At 38.2% G+C, this 26,207-nt stretch overlaps 1 long non-coding RNA gene across 2 annotated transcripts; it reads right to left on the bottom strand.

Annotated features, from left to right (window-relative positions):
• Positions 1 to 86: 86 nt before the first annotated feature.
• On the bottom strand, positions 87 to 24,459 carry LOC137632964 (uncharacterized). Of its 2 annotated transcripts, XR_011042150.1 has the most exons (6): positions 24,276 to 24,459; positions 22,137 to 22,318; positions 17,492 to 17,578; positions 14,908 to 15,042; positions 6,438 to 6,605; positions 87 to 246 (listed from the first exon to the last, which is right to left on the bottom strand). It is a non-coding gene; the product is annotated as an uncharacterized lncRNA (long non-coding RNA). The 2 variants fall into 2 exon arrangements; XR_011042151.1 differs by lacking the exon at positions 17,492 to 17,578.
• Between the last annotated feature and the right edge of the window lie 1,748 nt (positions 24,460 to 26,207).

Genomic DNA, 26,207 nt, shown 5'->3' with positions numbered 1-26,207 from the left:
GCAATTTCATTCTGAAATAGAAGACAATATACTTCGTTGTCCACGCATGCAATTATTTTAGACAAATATACAAAACAACTTACACAGTTCAAAGCACCAATTCACGAACAGTTCCAGATGATGGTTTCTTGAAGTACATTAGTATAGCATTACAATGCCCAATTTGTGTGTGAATTGCTACCTTACTTATGGGGGATCAAGTTATGCCAGATAATGCAAGCTTCAGTCTTCACTAAAATGTCCAATCTGTAACAAAGACTACTTTTAAAATAAACTAATAGAAAAAGGGCAAGCATTATATTAATACAGTACATCTTTTCTGTCTCCATCTTCAAGATGGTACATAGTTCAGAAAGTCTCATTTAATCGAACTAATTTGAATTTTGAGTTTCAGGATGCAACACTGGTCTCCCTAACCAAACTATAATAAATTTGGAATATTTTATATTTTTCCTTACTATACAAACCTGGAGCTCTTTACATAGTAAGGAATTATTTCAGCGATAGCTGAAACCAGCCGTTCAAACTTTAGTGGGATGTAATTACCCTCCAGGGTACCTCAACCTTCTATTACGCCTGTTAGGAGACAAAGTAGGAGAGAAATTTCCCTTTCCAATGACGAGAATAAAACCTCTCCCATTAGAAGAATGTCTAATCCTTACAGTACTTAAATGGCGATTTCATTGAACATCAATTGTCTACGCAAGAGACAAAAGGGATGTGTACCCATGTCAGCCCAGCTCAAGATTAGCCATCCATGCCAGGGCAAAAACGCAAATTCAGTGTCTTGATAGACAAAGCATTCACTCTTAACTTGCAGATAATGGATAGTAACACAAGAGACTGTGAATAAAGAACACACATGTAAGTCCTCAGCATTAAACCCAAAGGATAAGCAAGTTGAAAGTGGAAGTTATCGTAAATAGGAAGTTGAGGTATATTTCTCCAAACTTTGCATCAGGAGTGTTGTGAGGAAACAACCAAGCATTATAAGCAGGCTCTCTGTGCCATATGCGCAGTAGTTGCTTAGGAAAGAATTATGATGCAATCAATTCTCTTTGATTGTCTGGTAGTAGAAAAGGAGACGAGAAGTAACCCATAGGACTCAAAATTTTGTATCAGTATTAATAAAGGCCTGTTAATCAGATGTCACTGATGAACCCTAGAACGCAATGGTCCTGGATTTTGCAAATCTTCAGAATGAGAATAGAAAAAGTAATTATACTCTAAAACAAAATTATAAAAATATGTACACTACTATATGCTGTACAGAGAATGTAAAAATACATTACACAAAGCAAAACGTCCAATAAAATGTCGACAAAATTGAGCAGACACTATGTAGGCTTAGTACCATCCCTCCAAGGTAGCAACTTAAACTAAGGAAGGACAGTAACTATGGCTTTGAAAAATAATACCATACAGGAGCATAAAGGAACAGGTAGGGTAAAGGCAACCCCTTGATAAACCACAAGGTATCTATGGCCCTTCATTAATCCTTTGGGCTCTTGGTAGGTAGTCCCCTGTAGTCGTTTTAAAGCTCTCAGTCACTTGGAGGAACCGGAGCAGTTATAATTTTAAGTTCACGGAAAGTATTTCTTAAACGTATGTTATACCTATGAAAAAGGGGTAATTACTATCAAATGTATATCATATGTTAAAATGGACATAAAAGTATTTCAATTACTGTCATTAATACGAGGAAAAAAACTATGTCCGCCTGTTTATTTTACTTAACTAAAATGGAAAATTTAGTATCTAAATCATCTCTAAATCCATTAGTTTTTGCATTAATCGCAAGGTAAAGTTTCATGATATATGGGTATTGAATAAATGCTTTTCGAACAACGGTTTCTGAATTACGAAGGTATATATGTATAGGTATAATTCCAGGTGAAATTAGAAGTTTCATAGCCGTGTTGGTGACACTGAATAAGGTATCGAACCTATAAAAGTTGCCAAATTGTAATTTTCAAGTAGCACGAGAACAAAATAAATTTAGTCGATCTTGTATCTCGAAGTGTTGAACTTTACAAGTGCTTTCATACATTATGAAAATATATCAAATATTTTTCAATAAAACATATACAAACACAGCATTTTTTGAAAGATATATAGTAAAAAGTTTTATGCCGTACGGCAACCAGCGATCGTCAACGACCTTGACATGCTGGACAGAAATGAAGTATGGTCAGTGCAACTGGACCTAAAGCAGACTACCTCTGCTTTCCTTTCATTTGTTTTGTCATTTTATTTTACTTTTTTGGTTTGTGTTTATACCAATGGGATTTATATCACTAATTATAAAAGAAGAATATTCATACATTACCCGTAGCTTTACCATAATCCTAACAAAAAAAATCAATCAATCTCTCTACAAACATACATACGTACGTACTGTATGTTCTTATGAAACAATCTTTCGCACTATTTTTCGTTCTAGGTAGAAGAAAAATTTTCCATTGCATAAATTTTTTGCTTGCTGCTCTTCAGCCAATTATGTAGGTATTGCTACATTAACACTCCCCCCCCCCCTCCCCCTCTCCCCCCCCTCCCTCTCTCTCTCTCTCTCTCTCTCTCTCTCTCTCTCTCTCTCTCTCTCTCTCTCTCTCTCTCTCTCAAATAGGATACTGTAATATTATAGCCCAAAATAGTAGATTTACAGTTTTCAGTAAATCAAGAAGGAAATATCGTAATATATCTATTCTTTGCATGCCACATTATGAGAAGATTATAACTAAATGCATTATATTTACACCCCCCCCTCCCTCTCCCTCTCTCTCTCTCTCTCTTCTACGGTTTATGGAGATTTCTAATTGCCGACCTTGCACCTGGTGTGGCCAAGGGTGTGACCACCTCTCACCACCAGCCCAGAATTACCAAGTGGCCTTTTGTTCACAAATGAGGAATGTATGACCATACATACGGAATACATGTAATTTTCTATATCACATTTTTTTTTTAGGTGTATTATAATACAATATATTTGGTTTGAATGCTTTGGGAGGGGGGGGGGACTTTGTACATATTTCTGATTTTGGCAAAAAAGAATTAATAATAATAATCATGTTCCTTTTTTTCATAGGAATAAATTTACAAATCATACAGAGTCGAACGTAAGGAACATATTGTAGTTTGATCATTTTTTTTTCGGTCAAAGTGGTCCAAATAAAATTTCTTAATTTTCAATAAAGATTTCATTCATCTTATAGGTGTAAATCATACAGGTCTAATAATTTGGCGTTATTTATGCTAATAATAATATTAATAATAATAATTAATAACAATAATGTTTTAACACAATAACATGCGAAGAAACTTATTATTTATAATAAAAATAGACAAAATTCATATTGCAGGATTCATACAAAAATTAAGTATACTTCCTTTTGTAATCCTTTTTTGTGTGGTAAGCTTCAAAGCACTCGCGATGCATTGCAGGTTACCTAGTACAAGTTTTACAGAAATATTTTGTTTCTTTCCCTCCACCGGGTCCACCTCTGTCACTGCATACAATGCATTTGACGAAATGTTTCCTGTCTTGTTTGGCTATTATATGTAATTTTCCATTCAACCTTTCCTCATCATCAGTTGTGCTTCTTCCATTTTGAGCCGCACTTCTTATGTTTCCTACCAATTCTTTCTGGAACAGAAGAAGAGTTAATACCTTCAACCCTTTTGATTTCATATGAATACGATGGAGAATGAAACTATTCACTATAGCTACTTCCAAAAGGAAAAAGTAAACTTTTCTCCACCATTTTAATGATTTTTGTAGGAAGCAGTATGATATGTAATGATCGGCATGATTCACTCCTCCCATGTTAGACGTATATTCGGAGACCATCACTGGCTTTTCAATTACTTGTTCTAAATTCCCTTTCATAACACGGCGATGTTGGATGGTTCTTGCCGTATGGTATGTAGAGCACATAATGACGTCCCTCTTATCTTTCCAAGACAGAATATGGCGGCATCGCTTGTTTTTTCACATACGACCTTACTCTTCCTACTGATGATCTTTTTCGTTTCTTCACTTGAGGGGGAAGGCCTTTCCTATTTGTATTTATCATTCCAGTGATGTGAATTTTTTTCTTCAGAAGTTCCGCAGCTAGAGATAAGTTTGTATAAAGACGATCCGTATAAACATGGTATCTAGTTTCTCCTGTGGCACACGTAACGATGTCGACTAGTGTCAATACAATGCGAGTGGTGAAGAGATGACCAGTATAACCAAGGCACTCGAGAGTAGCTTTGCCGTAACACGGAATCAAACCTAGAATATATCCCGTCAGCGCATCAGCAATATCATATATTCTGATGTCCCATTTTGTTGGTTTTTTGCTGTCGTACTTCTTGAATACGGTCCTGCCCTTAAATGGCACTGTGGACTCGTCGGCGCTTGGATGACATCCACGATGATAACGTAAGAACCGTTCAGATAATAGTCATTTACTTTTTTTACCTTTGACCTTTGAGATGCCATGAAGCCACTGCCAGGGGCTGCTGGAAGAGACACATGAAGACCCCAGAATATCTGGAACCACCTATCTCTCCTAAAGAATTGCCGAAAAAACAAACTTTTGTCCACCCATTGCTTGGAAAAGAAGTCCCTTGATCTCTTATTTCTGTGTAAAGCCATGTTAGTTATTGTTCCATGAAAGGCCATCATTTCCTCCACGCTTATTTTTTGCCAGTCTTGCCATATAGAATATTGTTGCAGAGGCCTTTTCCTACTTCTCAGTTCCTCTGTGTAGTGATTCGTTTCAACTACAATTGTTTGGAAAAGTTCGCGTGTAAAAAAGAGCATGAAAAATTGCAAAGGAGTGTTGATAGTTTGATCAGAACAGTTAAATTTTGCTCTTCCTTTGAAAGTAAATCTGGGTAATTCATGCCTCTCCATCAAACTCTTCCCAGTTATTTACATTGGCCCAATTTTTGTCATTTGTGTCCTAGTCTTCTTCAGGGGGGCATTACCCTATCGTCAGTGTATTCGTTCTCGTCAGGAGATTCCGCTTCCAGGTCTTCATTCACGATAAAAGAATTGTTTTCATCGGATGTGGAAGGAGCGGCAGACGGTTCATTGTTTTTACTTGAATCATCTCCCGATTCCGAAGGCAATCAAAAAAAGTATTCTAAGATTTCCTCTTCGTTTTCAAGAAACTTCCGGTGTCGGAGAAACATGATTATTAGTTCAGCAATGCGTTCGTTACTAATCAATTACAACTTGGTGAAACAAGAAGTCTGCCCTATGTATGGTCGTCCGAGTGTTTGGGTACCTGCGTTTATAGGGGTATGGTATGGGATTAGCGGCTTATAGCGACCGAGAGGATTGTCAACCCTGAATAACTCGAAACAGGAAATCTGGCTGGTTCCCCCACGTTTTGCACCGAATAACATCGCGATATCTGCTGTTCATTTAGCCAGTTTTTCTAAGAAAATTGACACAAACACGTTTTTTGTTCACGAAAATGATATTTCTTGAAAGATATAAAACCAAGTATTATTCTGGGATTTTTACAAGAAGGTAACATTATTAGTTTGCCTCCTAAACCTACCATTTGGGAAAGCTGGCTGGGAGCCGGGCTTCGACCGCTAAGGGTTAAGCTTGGTTAATACACTTGAAAAGTATGGAAGAAATAGAAAACCAGAGTATCCCTTATACCAAGAGAATTAAACCAACACCGCGATAAGATCTAGTTAATTAAAGTTCATTCCAGAAATAAAGGGATGGGGGTTGTCAGTGAATGCTTCATGCCAGAATTTATGGGGACAAGTTGAACCTTCACAATACGAAGTTTGTTAAGTGGGTTTGGAACCTCAAATTCCAAGATACAAACATTTTTATCATACAGGCATGTAACACTGCACACCTAAAAATTTGAGTCATTGTCAACATTTAAGAATCATTACCTCACGTTAAAATTATGCCAATCACATAAAATCAGCCAAATTTTTAAGGCGACACTATTGATCCCTTGAACTTCATTAAAATTTTTGGGGAAATATTATGAGCTTCCTAAAATTAACCCCTAATTTTGTGGGGCAGTAATAAAGAAATTGTTTTATCAATGTTCTGTGAGGAATGAACATTGCAAAAACTGTTGATAATGTGAAACACTTGAGATAAACTAAGAAAACAATTACAGTACGGTACTTGGATTTATTGTAAACCCCACCTCACTTCATTGACATAGAAGCATTTTCCAAGTTTTTTGTTTTACCTTTTGGTGGTGCCACACTTAAAAAGCTCACATTAATGCTTATGTATGTTAGTATATCTAGCTGCATCTTCCTCACAGACAGTACCTCACTTAAGAGTGGAAGTATCACTTAGCTTTAAAGTAGTTTTGTTAGTTTCATTCTGAAATAAGACAATAATATACTTCACTGTCCACATATGCACTTATTTTAGACAAAAATAAAAGACTACTTACACAGTTCAAAGCACCATTTCCCAAACAGCTCCAACAGTTTCAGATGTTTTCTTGAAGTACATTTGTAGAGCCTAACAATGCCCAACTCGTGCGTGAACTGCTGCTTTATTTATGGGGACCGAGTTATGACAGATATAGTGTGCTGCTGTCTTCACCAAAATGTCCAATCTGTAATGAAGGCTACTTTTAAAATGAAAAAACTAATAGAAAAACAGCAAGACATTAAATCTTTTGTCTCCTTATTTAAGATGGTACATAGTTCAAACCATCCCATTTATCAAACTAATTTGAAGTTTGAGTTTCATGATGCAACAATGGGTGATCTCCCTATAAATGAGCAGAGACCAAACTAAAATAACTAATTCAGAATATTTTGTATTTCTCTTCAACTACAAACCTAGAGCTTTTTACGGAGTATTAATTCGGCGATAGCCGAAACCAGCTGCTAAAGCTGTACTTTAGTGTAACTACATCTTGGGGTAGCAAGGGTAGACCAACCTTCGTCTCTTACTCCTGTTGGGAGGAGACAGTAGGAGATCAATTCCACTTAGTTTCCTGCAATGAGAATATCTCTCCCATTGGGAAAATGTCCACTCCCTACAGTACTTACATGGGCATTTTATTGTACATCTCTTGTCTAGGCAAGAGGGACAGAAAGAATGCTAATCTACGTCTGTCTGGCCTATGGGAATGCCACAAGGGTAACCATCCTGGCCAGGGCAAGAATGCAAGTTAAGTCTTACTAAACAAAGCATTCACTCTTAACTCACAGGTAATTAATAGTAATGCAAATGACTGAATACAGATAAGACCTGCAAGTCACAAGCACTAAACACTATAAAGCCGAGTTGAATGCGAGTCACATTCATAAAGAGGAAGTCGAGATATTTCATCTAAACTTAGCGACCTGGAGTGTTTTGAGGAAACAACCAAGAATTACGAGCAGGCTTCCGGGGCCGCATACACAGTTGTTGCTTAGCAATGAAGTATGGCTCACTCGTTTTTCTAGTCGTAGAAAACAAAGACAGTAACCCATATAGATGACTGAAGTTTGTATCCACACAGGAATAAACGTCTATACAGCAGATGACACTGATGAACCCTGGATTTGTTCACCTCAAGAATAAAAAAGTAATCATATTTCAAAACAAAATGATAAAAATATGAAAAATGTTATTTTGATAATAAAATAAATTTTTGAATATACTTACCCGGTGATTATAATAGCTGCAACTCTGTTGCTCGACAGAAAACTCCAAGGTAAAACTCGCCAGCGATCGCTACACAGGTTGCGGGTGTGCCCAACAGCGCCATCTGTCGTCCAGATACCCAGTACTCAATGTAAACAAAGAACTCAATTTTCTCCTCGTTCCACTGCGTCTCTATTGGGGAGGAAGGGAGGGTCCTTTAATTTATAATCACCGGGTAAGTATATTCAAAAATTTATTTTATTATCAAAATAACATTTTTCAATATTTAACTTAGCCGGTGATTATAATAGCTGATTCACACCCAGGGGGGTGGGTAGAGACCAGCAAAATATGTTTACATTATTATGAGCTAAGAGTTTTTATTTCATTTTAGAAGTTATCAAAATAACAAAAACAAAATAAATAGGTACCTGGTAAGGAAGTCGACTTGAACAATTACTCTGCCTTTTTAAGTACGTCTTCCTTACGGAGCCTCGCGATCCTCTTAGGATACTGAACGACCCCTAGGATCTGAAGTATCAAGGGTTGCAACCCATACCACAGGACCTCATCAAAACCTCTAATCTAGGCGCTCTCAAGAAATGACTTTGACCACCCGCCAAATCAACTAGGATGCGAAAGGCTTCTTAGCCTTCCGGACAACCCAAAAAACAACAATAAAAACATTTCAAGAGAAAGATTAAAAAGGTTATGGAATTAGGGAATTGTAGTGGTTGAGCCCTCACCCACTACTGCACTCGCTGCTACGAATGGTCCCAGTGTGTAGCAGTTCTCGTAAAGAGACTGGACATCCTTAAGATAAAAAGACGCGAACACTGACTTGCTTCTCCAATAGGTTGCGTCCATTATACTTCGCAGAGATCTATTTTGTTTAAAGGCCACGGAAGTTGCGACAGCTCTAACTTCATGTGTCCTTACCTTCAGCAAAGCTTGGTCTTCCTCACTCAGATGGGAATGAGCTTCTCGTATTAACAGTCTGATAAAATAGGATAAAGCATTCTTTGACATAGGCAAAGATGGTTTCTTAACTGAACACCATAAAGCTTCAGACAGGCCTCGTAAAGGTTTAGTTCGTTTTAAATAGAACTTAAGAGCTCTCACAGGGCATAAGACTCTTTCTAGTTCATTGCCAACCATATTCGATAAGCTTGGAATATCGAACGATTTCGGCCAAGGTCGAGAAGGCAGCTTGTTTTTGGCTAGAAAACCAAGTTGTAGTGAACAAGTAGCTTTTTCTGACGAAAATCCAATGTTCTTGCTGAAGGCATGAATCTCACTGACTCTTTTAGCTGTGGCTAAGCATACCAGGAAAAGTGTCTTTAAGGTGAGATCTTTCAGGGAGGCTGATTGTAGCGGCTCGAACCTGTCTGACATAAGGAATCTTAGTACCACGTCTAAATTCCAACCAGGTGTAACCAAACGACGCTCCTTCGTGGTCTCAAAAGACTTAAGGAGGTCCTGTAGATCTTTATTGTTGGAAAGATCTAAGCCTCTGTGACGGAAGACTGATGCCAACATGCTTCTGTAACCCTTGATAGTGGGAGCTGAAAGAGATCGTTCTTTCCTCAGGTATAAGAGGAAGTCAGCTATTTGAGTTACAGTACAGAGGTACTGGTCGAGGATACAGATACTGACTTGCACCAGTTTCGGAAGACTTCCCACTTCGATTGGTAGACTCTAAGGGTGGATGTTCTCCTTGCTCTAGCAATCGCCCTGGCTGCCTCCTTCAAAAAGCCTCTAGCTCTCGAGAGTCTTTCGATAGTCTGAAGGCAGTCAGACGAAGAGCGTGGAGGCTTTGGTTTACCTTCTTTACGTGTGGCTGACGTAGAAGGTCCACCCTTAGAGGAAGAGTTCTGGGAACGTCTACTAGCCATCGAAGTACCTCGGTGAACCATTCTCTCGCGGGCCAGAGGGGAGCAACTAGCGTCAACCTTGTCCCTTCGTGAGAGGCGAACTTCTGCAGTACCTTGTTGACAATCTTGAACGGTGGGAATGCGTATAGATCTAGATGTGACCAATCTAGGAGAAAGGCATCTATATGAACTGCTGCTGGGTCCGGGATTGGTGAACAATATATTGGGAGCCTCTTGGTCATCGAGGTTGCAAAGAGAACTATGGTTGGCTGGCCCCAAGTGGCCCAAAGTCTCTTGCATACATCCTTGTGGAGGGTCCATTCTGTTGGAATGACTTGTCCCTTCCGACTGAGACAATCTGCCATGACATTCAAGTTGCCTTGGATGAACCTCGTTACTAGCGATATGTTTAGACCTTTTGACCAGGTGAGCAGGTTCCTTGCGATCTCGTACAATGTCAGTGAGTGGGTACCTCCTTGTTTGGAGATGTATGCCAAGGCCGTGGTGATGTCCGAGTTAACTTCCACCACTTTGCCTCGAAGGAGAGACTTGAAGCTTTTCAAGGCCAGATGTACTGCCAACAGCTCCTTGCAGTTGATATGCATGCTCCTCTGACTCGAGTTCCACAGTCCTGAGCATTCCCGACCGTCTAGTGTCGCGCCCCAGCCCACGTCCGATGCGTCCGAGAAGAGAACGTGGTTGGGAGTCTGAACAGCCAGGGGAAGACCCTCTCTTAGGTTGATATTGACCTTCCACCAAGTCAGACAAGACTTTATCTTTTCGGAAACCGGGATCGAGACCGCTTCTAGCGTCTTGTCCTTTTTCCAGTGAAAATCTAGATGGTATTGAAGAGGACGGAGGTGTAGTCTTCCTAGTGACACAAATTGTTCCACGGATGACAGCGTCCCTACCAGACTCATCCACAGCCTGACTGAGCAGCGTTCCTTCTTCAGCATCTTCTGGATGGATAGCAGGGCTTGATCTATTCTGGGGGCTGATCGTCTTGTTGTTCAGCAACGTCCTCATCAGAGGGTTCCTCATCCGAAAACTGATGAGGAAACGGCAACGGAGTGGGCAACGTCTGGCTCGCTGAGTCCGGTCGCACTGGTGGATGCGTGACGGAGCCGGACGCAATATCATGGAACTGCTGCACAGTCTGTGAACTGCCAACAACCATGGGTGCGCGAGGAAGCACAGCGTCAACCCGAGACTGTCTAGACCGTCTGGGTTGTGCAGTCAACACCCTACCGGGTTGCTGAGGTTGACGCACTGCGTCAAAACAAGTCACCTCTGCTGGTTGTTGAACGTCCTGAACGTCAACAACCACCTCCGAGCGTCGCTTAACGTCAACGTGCGGCTGGCAACCCACACTGGGTCGCATTGGTGGAGGAACCACCTCAACTGGCAGACGCGAGTAGGTTACCTCAGCGTCAACAGGGCGCACAACCGACCAGTTGGAAGGTTGTTGGCCAGAAGGTTCAGTAGCAACCTTCTCCGCATTAAAGTCCTCTATCAAGGACGCAAGCTTGGACTGCATGTCTTGCAGCAAAGCCCATTTAGGGTCTACGGGAGCAGGTGTGGCAACAGACGGGGTTAGCGACTGAGGCGGTACCGTTTACCATCCCTGAAAGCCTTGTTATGCGTGACATAATTGTACAGCAAAACTTCAAAGGCTCGAAAACAGCTGTGCAGTTGACCTGTAAACAACTTGGAGCGTCTCCTGGCCAGGCGCCAGGGAGAGTCTACAAGAATTGAGAAGTCTATCTGGGCAGAGGCATGAACTCCCAAGCCGAGAACTTCTCTCGTGTCATATCAGACTCGAGCTCTATAAACCAGCTTAAAAGAAGGGAAAGCAAAGGCTGTATCCCCCAAACTCCTCCTGGTGAAAAACCAGTCGCCTAGCCAACGTAAAGCTCTCTAGGAGAGCGAGAGAGCACTAGCTTAAAAACAACGGCTTCGAAGTAGCTAGGCCTAGTGTAAGCTCTGACGTTTAGGCGAACGAGGAGCAGCAGTTACAAAAAGATCCGGACAAAGATCCTTAAAAAAATCATCATGATTTAATTAAAGTCCATAGGAGGCTAAGCAGCTTTAGGCTCCTCTCCATCTGACAGAGTCCTCAAGGGAATATCAGTAGGAGGGGGAACAGCAACTTCCTCATCTACAGGAACCTTGTCCGATAAAAGCCGAGTCTCAAGCAAGGGAGAGACCTACCGTGGTGGCAATGCTTTACAAGCAGAGTCCACACTCACTGGTGCATTAGTAGCGGACCAGAACGCAACGTCATGTAACTGCTTGACAGTCTGTGAACTGTCAACAACTGAACTGTCAACCACAACAGGTGCGTGAGGACGCACAGCGTCCACTCGAGACTGCTTTGACTGCCTAGACTGAGCAGTCAAAACAACTCTAGAATGCGGAGGTTGACGCACAGCGTCAAAACAAGTCAACTCCGATTGTTAGTGAACGTCTTGAACGTCAACAGGAGCATCAGCAAGTGGCCTAACGTCCAAATGCGGCTGAAAAACCACACGAGACCGCATCGAGTGTGGTTCTAAACAACCTGACTGACGTGACTAAGCTACGCCAACGTCAACAGAAAGCACAAAGGAATGTTAGGTTGGCTGAAAGCCAGGATATCGACGAGATAAACGGCTAGACTCAACGGACTAATCGGCAGAATAGTCTTCCATAAGGGAGGCAAGCATATACTGCATGTCTTGCCATACAACCCATTAAGGATCAACGGAAATGGTTGTGGTAAGAGACGAGGGTAACGTCTGTGACCGCAACACTTTGCCTACAAAAAAAAGACTCTCGGAGTCTGTGTTACGGTTTTGTTAGGCGGCGAGCAGTTATCTGATGACTGCATAGGGTCAGAGCTGTCCTAATGGTTGTAACCAGGGCGCTGGACCTGTCCTGAAAGGACTGACTTTCGCTTAAGGGCTTCGAAACCTTGTGACAGGTTTCTTATGCGAAAAGCCTTCGGATGACGAGATACAACGTCTCTCTCGTCTTATGGTAGGGGAGATCTTGGTAAGATACACCCGATACCATAGAGGGAAAACGTCTGTTCGTTGGTCAAGGCCTCTCGAACCCATAAGTCGTTTGACATTACTTCTCCCCTGGGCTTGGGAGCATGTAAGAGGTCCCGGACTAGGTGAACGACAGGCACGAACAGACGAACCCTCGGACGCAACACTGTAACACTTTGCGCATATCACTTTATCACTTCGATTTTCTGTTTTGCACTTATTTCACTGAAATCGAAACTTTTACTGATTTCTACCTGAAACACGCAATTCTACCCTTCATTAAAAGGTAGTAATTGCGAAATCAGTCGTATAATGCAAGCTCATTAATACCAGCAAAAAACAGAAAACATATTTTAAGATAAAAAAAAAAAATCAGTGGCTGGGAAAGAGACTAAACACTAGTTCATATAACTACGTTTTCAATCTCTCACCGCACATAGCCTGGGGACGAGAATAAAAAACTACATTAAAACGTTTTATCCTTCCTCCCCGTACAGCGACTAGGGACGAGAGTAACTCGAGAACAACGTTACCCGCTTGAACGGAACGTTTTCTCTCCTCTCTCCCCCTCCGTCTCTATCTCTCTCTCTCTTTCTCTCTTGATTTCGCACCTAAGAGAAGAGCCCAATTATATTTCGTCAAAAAAACATGTTATTTGACTAAAGGAAAAAACTGAAAGGTTTTTCAAATAAAAAGTTCCTTTAAAATAGAATTTAAAACATTTAAGCTAAGAAAGAATGAACAAAACGTCAGGATCGATTTACTCTTACTGCAAAGTGAAACCGTGATACACTCTCTCTCTATCGTAACGATAGAGCGCATGTTGAACGTCCTGAACGTCAACAACTGCGTAGCATAAATAAACTAAACGTTAGTTCATCTTTGAAAACAGTACGAAGACTATCAAAGAAATTCTTTCATAAAATATTACATTTAAAAAGTTTTAAATCCTTAGCTCTTTAAAAGCTAATTACGATATAAAGGGCTCAACGTTGATTAACTTCGGTTTCCAAGTTAGGACCGCCTACTCTCAGGAAAGGTCTATATAAACAAAACATTAAAATTACTTTTATATGTTTATAATAAATGGAAAGTTAATCGAAGAGGCCTAATAAAGGCGGAGAGAAAAATAAAATATATAGAGGAAAATCTATAACGTGATATAATTACTAAAAGCCTAAACACACTTCCGTCTAAGGGAAGGGTCGGCCATTTAAAAGTGAAAGAAAGTCCATACTCTCTTTGTCACCATAATTGAATCTATCCAAAACGAGTTCAAGAATTAAGATTAAGATAAAACACCTGCATAGCGAAAGCTCAAAACTAGAATAAAGTACTTCACCAATTAGTTGTGAAAAAACTCCAGTTTAGCAACAGCGAGTAAGTACGTCTTGTCGATAGCTCGACAGAGAGAAAATTGAGTTCTTTGTTTACATTGAATACTGGGTATCTGGACGACAGATGGCGCTGTTGGGCACACCCGCAACCTGTGTAGCGATCGCTGGCGAGTTTTACCTTAGAGTTTTCTGTCGAGCAACAGAGTTGCAGCTATTATAATCACCGGCTAAGTTAAATATTGAAAACTACAATATACTGTACAGAGAATGTAAAAATGTCAAATCAAATTGGTTAACAAAATGGAGAAGACACGCCAGGCAGGCTTAGTACCCTCCAAGGAAGCTACTTCAACTAAAGGACGTTAGGTATGGTTTTAAAAATCAATACCACAGAGGAACAAAAGGACAGGCAGTGTATAGGGCAACCTCATGATAAACCACCATGTACCTACGGTCGTTCATTAAGCTTGCTCAACTCCTGTAAAATAAGAAAGGATTAGAAAACAACAGTATAATAAACCAAGAGAGCTAACCCAAGATTGTGACAAAGATCCAGTTAATATAAGTTCATTCCAGAAATAAAGGGGGGGGGGGGGGGCAATGAACCTTTCATGCCAGAATTTATGGGGGACAAGTTGAACCTTCACAATATGAACTTTGTTAAAGTGGGTTTGGAACCTCAAATTCCAAGAAACCTAAACATTACCATAAAGGCATGTAACACTGCATACTCAAACATTCAGGGCATTAACATTTACGAATCCTTACCTCATTAAAAAATATGTCCATCACTGAAAATATGCCACAATTTTAAGGCGACACTATTATTCCCTAAAACTCATTAAAATTTTTTGGGAAATATGAGCTTCCTAAAATTCAACTTAATTTTGTGGGGCAGTAATAAGGACCTGAAATTGTTTTATCAATATTCACATTGAGGAATGAGCATAGCAAAAACTGTTGATAATGTGAAACAATTAAGTTTAACTAAAAATTTAATTACAGTACAGTACTTGGATTTTTTGTATACAACTCACCTCACAAGCATAAAGCATAGATCTATTTTTCAAGTTTTTTGTTTCCCTTTTGGTGGCACCACACTTTAAACGCTCTCTTTACTGCTTATATTAGTACAGTATATCTAGATGCCTCTTCCTTGGAATACCCCACTTCTGGAAGTATTTTTAACTAAGTAGTTTTGGTAATTTCATTCAGAAATAAAAGACAAAAATGTACTTTGTTGTCCACACGTTTTATTTTGTATAAAATAAAACAAGTTTAAAGCACCACTTCACAAACAATTCCAACTGTTTTAACGATTGTTTCTCCAAGTACAGGACTTCAGTAGAGCCTTGCATAATGCTGTTGAGTAAATTTCTTATGGGGACTGAGTTATACTTGATATAGTGTGTCTGTTCTGCCATGTTGTAGATTCTCTGTACAGTATATACTAGTGTACATATTTTTATAATTTGGTTTTAAATAATTTTTTTCTTATCCTGAAGATAAGGAAAATATAGGACCATTGTGTCGTAATGTCTAACAAAATGTTCAATCTGTAATAAAGACTACTTTAAAATCAAATAAAACATGGATAAGCATATCAAAACACCTTTTCTGTCTCCATATTCAAGATGGCACATAGTTCAACAAGTCCCATTTAATTAAACTAATTTGATGTATGCTAGTTTAAGGATGCAACACTGGTGTCCCTATAAAATAGCAGAAACCAAACTAAAATAAATTTTGAAATAATGACAAATTTGGAATAATTTGTATTTTTTCTAACTACATAAACCTGGAGCTCTTTACATAGGAGTACTGTATTATTTTGGCGATAGCTGAAACCAGCTGATTGAGCGGTTGCGAGGTGTAATTACCCTCCGAAATAGCCCACCCTTCGTCTATTACTCCCGTTTGGAGGAGATAAATCTCGCATTTTCCTATGTTGAGAATGATATCTCCACCATTGGGAGAAGGTCCACTCACTACCGTACTTACATGTCTATTTCATTAAACATCTTGTCTGAGCAAGAGGGACAAAAGGGATGTGGATCTAAGTCTGCCAGGCTCACGAGAATGCCACAAGGGTAGCCATCCTGGCCAGAGCAGGAACGCATGTTCAGTCTTACTAGAAAAATCATTCACTCATAACTCACAGATAATGAACAGTAACAAAAGTGACTGTAATTAAATTAGTCACGCAAGTCACAAGCACTGGACTCTAAAAGGGTAAAAGAGTTGAATGCGAAAGTCTTATCATAGATTGAAGTTGAGGCATGTCCTCTAAACTTTACGACCAGTTGTGTTTTGAGGAAACAACCAAGCATTATGAGCAAGCTTCAAGGACTACACGATTGTCTGATCATAGAAAACGAGACTAGTAGTTTGAATCAGAGTAGGAATAACTACTTATACATCAGAAGACACTGATAAACCCTACAATGCCATGGTCCTGGATTTTGCTTACTTTCAGAATAAGAAAAAAAAAGGTAAATATAATTTAAAACAAAATGATAAAAACAATATGTACACTACTATATACTGTACAGAGAATGTTAAAATGCGAATTGCACCAAAGAATGAAATAAACTTGGACAACAACATGGCAGAGTAGACATACCAAGTAGGCTTAGTACCCTCCAGGGTAGCCACTTCCAACTAAGGAATGACATTAACCATGTTTACAAAATTAATACCACAAAGGAACAGGTTGGGTAAAGTAAACCACATGATAAACCACTAGGTATCTATGGTCCTTCATTAAGCTTGCTCAAAACACTCTAAAAATATAATAAATAGAAAACAGTGTGAATCCTAAAATCAAGATAACTAACCCAAGATTGTGAGAAAGATCTAATTAATATAAGTTCACTCCATGAATAAAGGTTGGGGGTGGAACAATGACCCCTCCATACCAGAAAATATAATTACAAGTTGAACCTCCACAATATGAAGTTTGTTAAGTGGGTCTGGAACCTCAAATTCTAAGCAATCTAAATATTTTTATCAAAAAGCAAACTAACACCGACACCTACAAATTCTGGGCATTTTCAATATTTAAGAATTCTTACCTCAAGTTACAAAAAAGCCCATCACAGTAAATCTGCCATATTGTAAGTATATAATATTTACCCCTAAAACTCCATTGAAATTTGTGGGGAAATATGAGACTCCTAAAATTCCCCTTTATTTTGTGGGGGAGTAATAAGGACCTGAAATTGTTTTATCAATATTTAAATTCAGTGAACATTGCAAACACTTAATAATGTGGAACAATTCAGATGAACTAAGAAAACTTACAGTATTTATATCTATTGCATACAACTGACCTCATAGGCATAGATGCACATTTTTTTTCTTTTTTTTACATTTGGGTGGCGCCACACTAGAAAATTTCTCATTAATGCTTATGTATGTTTAGCTGCATCTTCCTCGACATACCTAACTTAAGAGATAAGTATTATTTTAGCTTTTAAGTAGTTTTGGCCATTTCATTCTAAAATAAAAATCAATAAGATACTACAATTAAAGTTAAAAACACCCTTTCACAGAGATAAAAATAAAATTTCTTGGATGAACATTAGCAGAGCCTTGAATAATGCTGTTGAGACTTTTTACCCGATTCGTGTGGAAACTGCTACCTTTCTTATGGGGACTGAGTTATACCAGATATAATGAGCTGCAGTCTTCACCTTGATGTCCAATCTATAATAAAAATGCCTTTAAAAAAAAAATATTAAAAAGGGAAAGCATTATATAACACATCTTTGCTGTGTCTATCTTTAAGATGCTACATAGTTCAACAAATTCTAGCTGAAATATTTCGAAGTTTGAGTTTAAGGATGCAATACTGCTCTACCTATAAACTGGCAGAAACCAAACTATGACAAAATTGGATTAATTAGTATTTTTCTAGCAATACAAACATGGAGCTTTTCACGTTCGAGTACTGATAGCTGAAACCAGCCGTTAAAGCTTTTCCGAGGTGTATCTACCCTCTGGGTATCCTAGGGGGTAAACCCATCTTCGTCTTTTACTCCTGTTGGGAGGAGAAAGTAGGAGAGAAATCTCACTTGGTTTCCTTCAACAAGAATATCATCTCTCCCATTGGGAGAAAGTCCAATCACTACGGTACTTACATGGCGATTTCATTGAACAGCTCTTGTCTAGGCAAGAGGGACAAAAGGGATGCAGATCTACTGCCCAGTTCATGAGAATGCCACAAGAGTAGCCATCCCGGCCAGGGCAAGAACAAATTCAGTCTAACTGGACAAAGCACACACACAACTCCCATATAATGGTTAGTAATGCAAGCAACTGTAAAAAAAAAAACTGAAGTAACACGCACTAAGATACTAAAATGGATAAGCAAGTTAATTTAGAGAGTTTCTTATGGATAGAAGTCGAGGCATGTCCTCTCTGAACTTTGCAACCATTTGTGTTGTGAGGAAACAACCAAGCATTATAAGCAGGCTTCCTGGACTACATGCATACACAGTGGTTGATTAGCAACAAAGTATGAAGCAATTAGTTTTCTTTGATTGTATGGTCATAGAAAATGAGACTGAGTAACCCATGTAAAGAACGGTCTGGTCATCGAAAATGAGACAAGGAGTAACCCATGTAAAAGACTCAAAAGTTTGTATCCGCATAGGAATAAACGCCTGTACCTCGGATGACACTGATGAACTCAAGGAAGCAATAGTCCTGAATTTTAGTCAACTTCAGAATAAAAAAACTACTTTAAATGAAATGATGATATGTACACTACCGTATAGTACTGGATTTCGCTCATCTTCAGATTAAGAAAAAAAAAAAGCAATAATTTAAAAAAAAATATTCAAACTAGTATATACTGTATATAAAATGTATATAGGAATCTTGCACACAAAGAGGAAATAAAATTGGTCATCAACATGGTGCAGCAGACACACCATGCGGGCTTACTACCCTCCAGGGTAGACACTTCAACTAAGGAAAGACAGTAAAAATGTTTTCAAGATTAATATCACAAAGTAACAAAGGAACAGGTAGGGTAAAGGCAGCCCCGTGATAAACCACCAGGTATCTACTGTATATTCCTTCATTAAGCTTGCTCAACACACTGTAAAAGTAAGAAATAAAAGACTGCATGTATCCTATAACAAGAGAAATAAACCATGACTGTGATAGAGATCTAGTTACTGTAAGTTTATTCCAGTTATAAAGGGGGGGAGGAGATTGAACCATTCATGTCTGTTATTATGGGGACAAGTTAAACCTCCAAATAAGATATTTGTTAAATAAGTCTGGAACCTTAAATTCTAAGCGACCCAAAGAAAAAATGTATAAGGCGGCATGTAACAACACACAAATTCTAGGCACCTGCAATATAAGTATTCTTACCTTTAGTTAAAAATTTCCATCACAGAAAATCTGCCAAATTTCAAATAAATATCAACACCTAAAAATCCATTCAAATTTATGGGGAAATATGAGCCTCCAAAAAATTCCCCTCAATTTTGTGGGGTAGTAATAAGGGCCCCTAATTGTTTTATCAATATTCACATTGAGGAGTGAACATTGCAAAATCTGTTTATGATGTGAAATTTTAAGATTGACTAGGAAAATGTATTTACAGCACAAAACTAGGATTTACTGTAGATACCCCTCCCCTCATAGGCATAGATACTTTTTCTAAGTTTTTTGTTTACCGTTTTGGTGGCACCACACTTAAAAGGCTCTCATTAATGATTATGTATGTTAGAATATTTAGCTACATCTTCCTTGATATATCTCATTTAGAGTGGAATATAAAATAGGACAATTTTATATCAGTAGGAATAAAGGCCTATACATCAGATGTCACTGATGAACCCTAGGACGCAATGCTCCTGGATTTTGCTAATCTTCAGAATAAGAATAGAAAAAGTTATCATGCTTTAAACAAAATTATAAAAACAATATGACACTACTATATGCTGTACAGAGAATGTAAAAATGCAACACACACAAAGCAAAACATCAAATTAAATTGGTCAACATGGAGCATACACACCAAGTGGGCTTAGTACCCTCCCTCCAGGGTAGCAACTTCAACTAAGGAAGGCTTTGAAAACGAAAACCATACAGGAGCATAAAGGAACAGGTAGGGTAAAAGCAACCCTGTGATAAACAATCGGGTATCTATGGTCCTTCATTAACCTGGGTATGTATCGTTATTTGACCAGCTTAAATAGGTATCGATGGGGCGACCTCGACCTGAGGTCCCAAAAAAATTCATAAAAAATTAATTTACAAATCAATTCACAACCTTTTGATATAAAAAATAAACTTCAAAGAATATACTAATCTTCAAAGAAAAGTAAATAAAAGCTTAGTCCAAAATAAATATTTATTACAAATTAAAAACTAAAAAAAAAAAAAATGACTTAAAAAAATTTACCTAAAATCTAAATATGGAAATAAACTATTCTAAGCACTTATTCTATGATAATTAAGCATCCTTTGCCGAGATCCAAGGGGGAGGGGGAGGAACCGCAAGGGAACGTTTCCCGAAATGAGAAATTTTTTTTTTTTTGGCTAAAAAAATCTATCCTCTTTCAAAATTCTTTAGGGGTAGGTAAATAACATAGTTAGAGGCTGAAATTTTTACAGGGTATTGTATTAATTATCATACAACAAAAATGTGTAAAAGAATCTGCATTTGGATATTATTTGAAGTTTTATAAAAGGGCATTTTTTTTTTTTTTTTGCAGTTATAAGAAATTTTTCAAGAAATCCTTATATCCATGCTGAGCATGGTATCTATGCATGAAAATATCAGAAAAAAAAGGGGAATACCTAGAGCTATGCCAGCTTACCTGTCTGATATGCTCACAAAATGTCTGCCAACCACAATACCTTTTAAGGTCAAATCTACTACCTGAAATGGAGAAAAATGACAATATTTGCGAGTCATTTACTTATATAATTGTTCCTGCAAAAAAACATTAAGGTAGCTAGAATGAAGTTTATAGATTATTTTGCAATTAAAAAAATAAAATGATAATTAAGTTATCATAAAGGTACAAACTTACAAAAGCAGGAAAAATTATAAGCTATTTTATAAAAACATACGGGGTAGAAGACATTCACAAACACTCTACAACAATCCTTTTTATACACGCCTAAACACTAATGCACATTCGATAATATAGAACCTTTGATAGTACACAACTTACCTTAATTAGGTATTGATGGGTCAAGCTCGACTCGAGGGTATCTCAGAAATAGCACAAGGAAAATAGCTGGGATGAAACGCGCCCTCACCTGACTGCTGCGCACACTGAACTGAAGTCTCACAGGTCGATATCACTCGCAACCAATACGGACGAAAAATTATGGGAAATTTTTTTTTTCTAACCTCAGGTTGTATACAACCCACCACACCTATCCAGGGTTAAGTTTGGTCAATAAACTTTAAAAATCTGGAGAAAAAAAAAGAAAAAAAGAAAAAAAAAATAGTATTCTATATACCAAGATAACTAAAGCAAGACTTTATAAAGATCTAATCAATATAAGTTCATTTCAGAAATAAAAGGAGCCCTTCATGCCAGAATTTATGGGCATTAGTTGAACCTTCACAATATGAAGTTTTTCAAGTGGGTTTGGAACCTCAAATTCCAAGAAACCTGAACATTTTAATCATGAAGGCATGTAACACTGCACACCTAAAAATTCTAGGCTTATTCAACCTTTAAGAATCCTTACCTCTCGTTAAAAATATGCCCATCACAGAAAATCTGCCACATTTAAGGTGACACTTTATCCCTAAAAATCCATTAAAAATTTTTGGGATATATGAGCCTTCTAAAATCCCCCTTAATTTTGTGGGGCAGTAATAAGGACCTTAAATTGTTTTATCAATATTCACATTGAGGAATAACCATTGCAAAAATTCTTGATAATGTGAAACAATTGAGATGAACTAAGAAAATTTAATTACCATATGGTACTTGGATTTATTGTAGACAACTCATCTCATAGGCATAGATGCATTTTTCAAGTATTTTGTTTACCTTTTGGTGGTGCCACACTTAAAAAGCTCTCATTAATGCTCGAGAATGTTAGTATATCTAGCTGCATCTTCCTTGACATACAGTACCTTACTTGAGAGTGGAAGTATCATTTTATCTTTACAGTAGTTTTGTTAGTTTCATTCTGAAATAAAAGACGACAATATACAGGGTACTTCATTGTGCACACATGCACTTATATTAGACAAAAATAAAAGACAACTTACACAGTTCAAAGCACCATTTCCCAAACAGCTCCAACAGTTTCAGATGATGGTTTCTTTAAGTACATTTGTAAGGCCTTGCATAATGACCAATTTCTGTGTGAACTGCTACTTTATTTATTTATGGGGACCGAGTTATACCAGATATACAGTAGTGTGCTTCTGTCTTCACTGAAATGTCCAATCTGTAATGAGACTATTTTTAAAATGAAAACTAAAAGAAAAATGGCAAAACATTATATTAATACATCTTTTCTGTCTTCATACTTGAGATGGTACATAGTTCAAACCATCCCATTTAATCAAACTAATTTGAAATTTATGAGTTTCATGATGCAACAGTGGGTGGTCTCCCTATAAATGAGCAGAAACCAAACTAAAATAACTAATTTAGAATACTTTCTATTTTCTTGGCTCTACAAACCTAGCGCTCTTTACGTAGGAGTATTATTTCGGCGATAGCTGAAACCAACTGTAAAAGCTTTACTTAAGTGTAACTACCCTCTTGGGGTAGTGAGAGTAGACCAACCTTCGATTCTTACTCTTGTTGGGAGGAGACGAAGGAGGAGAGAAATTCCACTTAGTTTCCTGCAACGTGAATATCTTCTCTCCCACTGGGAAAATGTCCACCACCTTAAGTACTTATATGGTGATTTCATTGAAAGTCTTGTCTAGGCAAGAGGGAAAAAAGGAATGCGAATCTTCATCTGCCCGGTGCATGAGAATGCCACAAGGGTAGTCATCCTGACAGATAATGAATAGTAATGTAAGTAACTGAATAAAGAAGAGACATGCAAGTTACAAGCACTAAACACTAAAAAGGTAAGAGTTGAACGCGAAAGTCACGATCACAAAGAGATGTCATCTAAACTTAGCAACCAGGCGTGTTTTGAGGAAACGACAAAGAATTATGAGCAGGCTTCCTGGGCTTCATGCGCAGTTGTTGCTTACCGATGAAGTATGGCGTACTCATTTTCTGGTCGCAGAAAACGACACTAGGAGTAACCCATATAGATAACTGAAGTTTGTATCCGCATAAGAATAAACGCCCATACATCAGATGAAACTTGTTCATCTCATGAATAAAAAATTAAATTTACTTTAAAACAAATTTATAAATATATGTACACTACTATATACTGTACAGAGAAAGTAAAAATGCAACACAAAACCAAATGTCAAATCAAATGGATCAACAACAAGATGGAGCAGATACACCATGCAGGCTTAGTACCCTCCAAGGTAGGCACTTCAACTAAATAAGGACAGTAGGTAGTATTTTAAACATTAGTACCACAGAGGAACAAAGGGACAGGTAGTGTAAAGGGCGACCCCACGATAAACCACCGGGTATCTATGGTCCTTCATTAAGCTTGCTCAACTCTTGAAAAATATGGAAGGAATAGAAAACAAGAGTATACTAAAATTTACTAACCCAAGACTGACAGTCACAAAAATCTAGTTAATATAAGTTCATGCCAAAAATTAAGGGATGGGGGTAATAAACCCTTCATGTCAGAAATTACAGGACAAGTTGAACCTCCACAATATGAAGTTTGTTAAGTGGGTCTGGAACCTACAAATTCAAGGCATTTATAACATTTAAGAAATCTTACCTTTGGTTAAAAATAGGCCTATCACAGAAAATTTGCCACTTTTTCAAATTGGCAATATTAACACCTAAAAACCCATTAAAATTTGCAGGTAAATAACATAAGCATCCAAAAATTACCCTTAATTTTGTGGGGCAGTAATAAGGATCTTAAAATTTTTTAATGTTCAAATTGAGGAGTGAAAATGGAAAAATTGTTGATAATATGAAACAGTTAAGATGAACTAAGAAAAAGTAATTACAGTATATTACTTAAATTTATTGTCGACAACTCACCTCATAGGCATGAATTCATTGTCCATTTTCTTTTTTATTTATTTACTTTTCGGTAGTGCCACAGCTAAAAAGCTCTCATCAATGTTTATGTATGTTAGTATATTTAGCAGCATCTTACCTCTACATACCCCACTTAGAGTGGAAGTATCATTTTAGCTTCAAAGTAGTTTTGGCAGTATTCTGAAATAAAAGCTAACAATATACTTCGTTGTCCATACCATACAGTACATGCATATAGACAAAATTAAACTTACACAGTTCAAGGCACCATTTCCCAAACACTTCCAACTGTTTCAGAGGATGGTTTCTTGAAGTCCATTATTAGTACCTTGTAAAATCCGGTTGAGATTTATCACACAAATCGTGCAAGAACTGCTACCTTTCTTATGGGAGAAATTATGTCATCTAGTGGTGCTGCTGCTGTCTTCCCCACAATGTATAACCTGTAATAAAGACTACTGTACTTCTAAAATAAAAACAAAAGAAAAATATAATAGCAAGACATTATTACAGCTTTTCTGTCTCCATCTTTAAGGGTACATAATTCACCAACTCTCATTAAAACATTAATCTAAGTTTGAGAGTTCAAGGAGGTAATGGTCTTCCTGTAAAATGGCAGAAACCAAACTAAAATGACAAACTTTAAAGTAATCCGTTTTTTCATAACTATACAAACCAGAGTCCTTTACATAGGAAAATGACAACTGAAGCTGGAATAGATAAAATGACAAACTTTAACGTAATTTATTTTTTCAAAACTATACAAACCTGAATCTTTTACATAGGAAAATGATAACTGAAGCTGGAATACATCAGTTAAATTTTATACCTAGATATCAACAACTGGCCAATAGCGGGGAAACGCCGTCCCAACGCTGGCTCACTGACAAACCACTTTGATAGCATCAGGAACTTTCTAGGGGGTTGGTGATGGCAGAAAAGTATGAATAAAAGACTCGGGTGTATATAGTTAGCAAAAATAACATTTTGTCATTTGTTCCTAAATAAAAACCCTCATACTTTACAGATTCATTGTTAGGTGGGAGGAATTCTCCGTTCCAACGGCTTTGAAACATAACCTAGGATGCTAAAAAATTGAGCATTGAGATGCAGTGTGTGTTAAGGATCCGAAGACCTTGTGCAACAGCGGCTCAGCAATACTAGCGGTTCCACGGCCCTGGCACCAAGGGTTGTCCTGTATCAAATATCTGTCATAAAACCTGGCATATACTATATAATAGGTTTGCCTTGTCCACTTTATTAGGCATATTCATATGGGTTTGCCTGGTTATACCACACTTTCCCTGGTAAGGAGTGTGGGGTTAGACTATATTTAAGAATAGAATGGCTAAATGCTGAGTGGGGCTTACCTACCTCCATATCAAGTCTGATGCTGTACCCCAAAAGAGGTAAAGAAAAAGAAAGGCCAATCATTCTTTACTTTCATCCCAGATCTAAGCGCTCTCTCTGATGTTAATGATCCCAGGAGAGGAACTGAGGTAGCTATCATCACCTGTAGTGCAGCCATAACAGGCCCTAAGGAAAAAGTATCTAGAGACCTGTGGTTCACATCTTGCAGATAATGGACAGTACACAACTCTGCCTGTAGTATCTGTTTCAGAGATTCTTTTTGAAGGCAGTCGTGCTTATACCTCTGGCCTCGTGCTTTGACAAGAGTTATTCTCAAGGAAGAAAGAGGGTCGCAAAAGGGTTCAGTCAATGACCTCCCTTATCTAGGAAGAGATTGTGTTCTTTGTCACCCTTCTTCACTCTTCCTGAGCAAATGAAAAAGTGTTACAGGTGTGGTCTAAGTGCATGCTTAAGTTTGACGTAGCACCTCAGGGACCTCATAGGACACAATAAGATCGGATCAGGATTATTGGTTACCTCTCCAAGGCTTGCTATCTGAAACTACAGTATGAAAACCCAGAATCTGGGGTTGATAGATTCTGGGTTTTGGCAATGAACTAAGGGACGAAGAACAAGACCTGCCTCAATACCCTTAAATGGGAGAGACAAAACTCGCCAACTCTTAGCCGACGCCAAAGTGAGTAAGAAAAATATTTTGGAGAGCGAGGTCACTATTCGAAGCTTGCCTCAACAGTTCAATAAGGTGCCCTCTTCAGGAAATGCAGCACCTTGACCACGTTCCAGGATGGCGGTCTCACTTCCAACTGTTCCAAGCT

The sequence above is a fragment of the Palaemon carinicauda genome, chromosome 42 (genome assembly GCF_036898095.1).
Source record: "Palaemon carinicauda isolate YSFRI2023 chromosome 42, ASM3689809v2, whole genome shotgun sequence".
In the NCBI taxonomy this organism is placed as follows: domain Eukaryota; kingdom Metazoa; phylum Arthropoda; class Malacostraca; order Decapoda; family Palaemonidae; genus Palaemon; species Palaemon carinicauda.
Note: the sequence above shows the minus strand (reverse complement) of the source record. Positions and strands in the feature narration are given on the sequence as shown.